General features: G+C 44.4%; 1 long non-coding RNA gene across 1 annotated transcript; it reads right to left on the reverse strand.

Annotated features, from left to right (window-relative positions):
• Positions 1-1,546: 1,546 nt before the first annotated feature.
• Positions 1,547-3,645, reverse strand: LOC146067885 (uncharacterized). The gene is made up of 2 exons (XR_014472944.1): positions 3,275-3,645; positions 1,547-1,767 (listed from the first exon to the last, which is right to left on the reverse strand). It is a non-coding gene; the product is annotated as an uncharacterized LOC146067885 (long non-coding RNA).
• Positions 3,646-5,991: the final 2,346 nt, after the last annotated feature.

Here is a 5,991-nt window from a genome sequence, read left to right on the forward strand (position 1 = left end):
AACAAACCAACTAGAGGGTTGGCAGAAACTACCGATATCATTGCTGGGCAGACTCTCCATAGTTCAATCCATTATATTCCCGAAACTGTTATACATTATGCAACTCCTCCCTTATTGCCTCTCTGCTGCAGATGACAAACGGCTAAGAAAAGTCATCACAAGATTCATTTGGCAGGGTAAAAAAACAAAAATAGCCCTGGCCAAATTGATTATGGATAAATCTAGAGGGGGAACTCACACACCAGATTTTTCCCTTTATTCCATGTCGGTTTTGGCCAGATACGCAGCGGACTGGATTCTGGAGAAAAACATATACACAGATTATGAACTAGATTCTGAGATCTTCCTACCCTACTCTCTCAACGCTCTTCTCCATTCCAAAAAATCTCTCATCCCGACACACATACAAAACCATCCCCTGTTTCGAGATACTTACCTTAACTGGGTGAAAATACACAAGAAATTGGGAATAAACCATACAGCCACATCCAGGGTCTCATTGTGGGGAAATCCCTCCTTCCAACCTTCTCTTTCAAACTCTCTCTTCCTTCAGTGGAAAGCTAAGGGACTATGCGCGGCATCACAAATTTTTGACCCAGGAGGAAATATTATTACGTTTGCCCTACTGAAAGACAAATTCACACTACCTAATACACACTTTTTCATGTATCTCCAAACCCGTCATTACGTAACCTCATTACCAATAAAATGGGGAGACTCAGCTCCCCAAAATCCTTTGATGGGTCTCCTCGGGAGATGGGAGGGGAAACCATGTAAACTGAAGCATATATACGACATACTTCTAAACACATCAAACACGAAACACCTTAACTCCCTCTTAATCTCATGGCAAAAAGATATCCCCTCAATTGGCTCAACTGACACATTAATACACAACTTTCCACACATAAATAAAATACTGGGGTCAGCATACCTACAAGAAGTTCACTTAAGAACGCTACATAGAGCATACATGCCTCCGTTCACGAGGTCCCACTTTGACCCGCTGGTCGATGGATCGTGCCTCCGGTGTGGGAGATCGAGAGCTGATTACTTCCACTCCTTCTGGGAATGTCCCAAGATCAGACGTTTTTGGAACAAGGTATATCAATTTATAAATAAGAATTTTGCCATATCCCTGACCCCTCCCCCTTGGCAAGCCTGTGTTTAAATTTTGAGGAGTGGAGTCACATTCCAGCAGTAAAACCATTGTTGAATATGTTCATCATGCTATTCACCATAGCCAAAAAGCTTATATTAAAGCATTGGACAGTTAAAACTGCCCCGAACATGCTCCAGGTGCAAAAAATGATGATTCAACAACTTTATTTTGACAGGAAATCCTGGTTGACAGGTTCAACTTTCTCATTGTTTTCATTTGAACGCAAATGGTCCGCTTACATTCAAACCTTAGACCCAGATCTTAAGGAAAAAATTCTAAAATCCTTTGATATAACCAACTGGTCAACAATAGCCACAGTATAATTGTGTTCAACATATATTAGTTACAAAGGTTAAATGAATAATTCTAAAACACGTACTCCGGTTTAATTTAAATAAATATTTATTCAAATATCGCACCTGTCCCACTCAGTACACAGAAGACATATGTACTACTACAACTTGATTAACTGGAGATCAGTAACATAAATTATCCAGCAAAGACTGGTATCTATTGGAGGAAAGATGTAATTGGGTGTCATAGGATGATAAGATATTTCTGTCTCTGTTTCTTTTCTGTGAATGTTGATGGCAAACAGAAACCACCTAAAAGGAAGAGATGTATATCAATCAGAATGGTTTAGACTTAAATGTAGCACTTATGATTTGACTGTATAACTGGATTGATCGTATAACTGCATAAAGTGTATTAGAAAGCACCATCCCCCCCCCCTCCCCCCTCTTTTTCCCCGTTACTCTGAGTTAAAATAGAAATACAATTCAAAAACAAAGAACAGTTATTTGTACAATGCTCATGGACAGAAACTGGTCACTCAGAACTGTTTGATAGCTCGAGTTAAATATGTGTATTTTTTTTGTATTATTATTGAATATTGACAAATCAAAAATAATAAAAAATTGTTTATAAAAAAAAAAAAAAATGCATACATGGGCAGACTAGGGCCCTTATTCAGATTCGCGCGGTACGGCCCGCGTGCGGCCGTACCGCCGATGTTTTCCGTCTGCACATGCGCAGAGGTCAATGTGCGCATGTGCAGGCGAATTCGCCGCACAGAAATTTACTACGCCGCAAAGGGGGCGTATAGGGGAGTGAGGGGCTTCATGCCCTCATTTCCCTATGTATACGCCCCGCGTTTCATGGGCGTTCCCATGCAAACGCGGGGCGTACGCATGCTAATGAGGGCATGACGAAACTCATGGGGGCGGAAAGCTGACGTCGCCGGATGTCAGCTTTCAGCCCCCATACAAGCTACCACACGGACGATTGTCCGTGTGGTCTCAGCTTGCGGGAGCTGCCGCGGCGTGCGGACCTGCCTTCGATGGTCGACGACCATCGAATGCAGGGGGCAGCTCCCACCATGGTGGAGGCGTAGCCTCCACCATTTTTATGCGGATCGCCAGCCGTCCGTGTACGGACGGCCGTGGCGATCCGTAGGGTGGGCGGGGATTCGTCTGGTGCGGTCGGAGCCGCATATGCGGCTCGACCGCACCAACCAGAATAAGGGCCCAGATGGGACAAGTGGTTCTGATCTGCCATTACATTCTAGGTTTCTATGGGGTGTGAATCAAAGGGTCTATAGTGTCTCGGTCAAAAGTCAATATATCGACAGGTGCAATGGCAATGTAAACCAAAGGTTGACATTAAAAAGTCGACGTGAGTTTTTCACAACTTATTAGTGTCAATGTCAACATGGACCCCAATCATTTCACGGGGCGTGCTTCGGGCATGGGAAAAGTCCCATCAAAAGGATAAAAAAATAAAAAAAATTGTGAAAAACTTATCTTGACATTTTCAAATGTCAACCTATCATTCGGATATCGTTTCTATGTAGGGGGGCTGATGGACGATTATGTTCAGACATAAGCATTTAAAATGTTGATACACAAGGGAGATGCTTCATAAGATTATGCTTCATTGCTTCTTTCTATATACTTTTAATTTTTTTAAAACATTTTTATTGACAGGTTAAATAAAACAAGTAATAACCATATAAATTTGCAGAATAACAGTCAACGTCCATGTCAATGTGACAAAAACCCAGAGCTTTAATGTCCGTGCTCTGCAACAGGATTATCTGAGGTCATAAATTACCTCCTCCAACGGTGTATAAAACGGGGAATAAAATACCAACGAAAACAAACGTGAAACGGAAAACTTCAACATCCGAGTCCGAGCTGGCCCCCTCTAATTCGCCGTGCGAGCTTAATGTCCTTCACGTGCAGCGTGACCCTGTGTGCATGGACACTGAACAGGTAAGCGTCTTCGAAAAGCCACACCAGGTAGGCCTCAGCTGCCTAAGAAAGAGATGTTACACTGAAACCGGAGGTTTACACAGGAAAAGGAACTTTGGGCTTAAGTCAGTATGAATCGCTATTTATTCACAAAGCAGAGTGATTATCGGACTGCGCATTTAGACCGCACACAATGCGCAAGGAAAAATAGCGTCAGAAAACACGTATAGATCGTAAACACAATGCAGCTGGATATTGACCGTCGTAAGCTGCTGTTTTGGGGTGGAAACCAGACTATTTCTGGATGGGTCCGAAAAAAAATGCAGGTCTGTGACAACAGCAGTGGCCTTGTTCAGCCTGTGTCAGTCACAGATTAGTCTCTTCCATGTTCTCCCCCCTACCCCCCCCCCCAAATCTATATGCCAGGACAGGGCCAACCTGTGGCTCTCCAGATGTTGTCAAACTACAAATCCCATCATGCCTTGCCACAGTTTTGCTATAAGGGAGTATTAAAACTGTGGCAAGGCATGCTGGGATTTGTAGTTTCACAACATCTGGAGAGCCACAGGTTGGCCCTGTCCTGGCATATAGATTTGGGGGGGGGAAGCAGTAACCGGGTGTTTCCTCTTCATGGGTGGCGGATACCTACTTCTCAGATTAGCGATTCATGATGAATTAGGCCCTTATCACTAATACGATTCATAGATAGGAAAAAATTGTTACAGACAGAGAATTTGAGAGGCAATACATGGTCAAACAGAGCAAACAGATCTTTCTTCCCCATAAATTCTGTAGGCCACTATTAATCATTCATTCACACAGATATGCCCTCATACGTACAGCCCAATCCCAGTGGTGCGTACTTGCACTTTGTGTTGCTACTTTTTTACCTCAGCTTTGCGCCTTTATCTTCATTGTGTAATTTCCTCGATTGTGCGTTTTAGAGAATACTAAGGGGGGTATTCAATGTCAGGGGCACGGCTGTCGAGCTAGCGCGACAGCCGTGCCCCTGTCCCGTTCTCGGTCAGCTCGCCTGGAGCTCGGCAGTCGGGATTCAATGTCCCGGCCGCCGAGCGGCGAGAAGGGGGCGTGGCCGCGAGTTGATGACGGAAATAGACGAGCTCCGGGCGGGAGCTCGCCTATTTCCGGCTTTTCTCGGCAGAACGAGCCCGACAGCTTGTGATGTCGGGCTCGTTCTGCGCAAAACCCCTGTTCAATGCTGTCGGGGAAGACAGCATTGAATAGGGCCCCGCAGCCATCTCTCCTGTCGGGAGATGGCTGCGGGAGCTCGAATGACATTGCATACCCCCCTAATTGTATTGCTGTAGGAGGTATCTTGGGTGAAATTTAAAAGGGTGAGAGATTTGGTAAGAAATCTTCATTTTTTTTAAAAGCGGCAATCATTTACACAGCAAAATGAAACTGGTTCTGCAGTGTAAATGATTGGCGCTTTAAAAAAAGCTGGAGATTTCTTACCAAATCTATCACTTTCTGAATCTCTCATCCTATTAAATCTCACCCCTTGTGTCAATAAACACCTCCTGCCGACTTCTGTGATCCACTGCTGCAACGGATCACTGCACAAAAACATGGTCAATCTGAGGGAGCCCGAGGCTGGTCATATTGGCCCAAGCTGTTCTGTAGCAGAGGCCAGGAAATCTGTGCTGGAAGATCCAGATCTGGGAGCTCTCAGAAAACGCCCCCGTTTCCGGAACCTGCCTATCCTGCCCCCCTTATCCCGCTTCCAGTTTGCAGCAGGGAACTGCGAGAAATCTCACAATAGAGGGACGTTTCGTTACCTAGGCTGGTAACTTTATCAAAGGAGACTCTCCTTTGATAAAGTTACCAGCCTAGGTAACGAAACGCGTCAGTATACTGTCAGTTTGGACTCTGAGCTCTATTGCGGGACACTCCCAAAACCATATCTTGCCCAACCTTTATATTCGGATTCATTTTCCATCCGTTCTTCACCCACTGGAAGAGAGCCTTGGGATACCACCACCAGCATACTCATTGGGAAGCCTACCTTCAGCCTGTGCATCTGTCTATACAACATCCAGACAGCGACATCCTACACAGCGGCATCGAATTCCCAGCATGGTATATGGACACCCAGCCTCCACAATCTCCAGTTAAACTACAGGACGGACTGGCTCAGGACATTTGGCAAGCGGGAGAACGCATAAGTATAGTGCTCAGGCCAACTATTCTTAAATTCTTTTTTATATGTGCTGATTTTATGTATTCATTTATAACCTCTTCATGTGTCTAAATGTATCAACCATTTTTACTATGTTTATCAGTGTTGAATAAATTTTACTAATTGTGATACCCAATTGACCATACTCAAACTAAGAATTTTTTTCTAATACCAACCTAGCGCTCCACTACCCTTTTCTTTTTCCTCACGTTTGTTTTCAAGGAACTGACCTTCCTTGGTGTGAGCTGCTTGGATCACAAGGCACTCCTTCTCTGTCGTCCACCTCCTACCTTCTGGTAGGAAACCAACCTTTTTCCAGTGTTATCAGGAGTATTGGTTTTGAACATTCCTTTATGCCTTGAGAAAGGTCGCTGTGT

This window comes from Crinia signifera, chromosome 1 (genome assembly GCF_055691185.1).
Source record: "Crinia signifera chromosome 1, ASM5569118v1, whole genome shotgun sequence".
Classification (NCBI taxonomy): domain Eukaryota; kingdom Metazoa; phylum Chordata; class Amphibia; order Anura; family Myobatrachidae; genus Crinia; species Crinia signifera.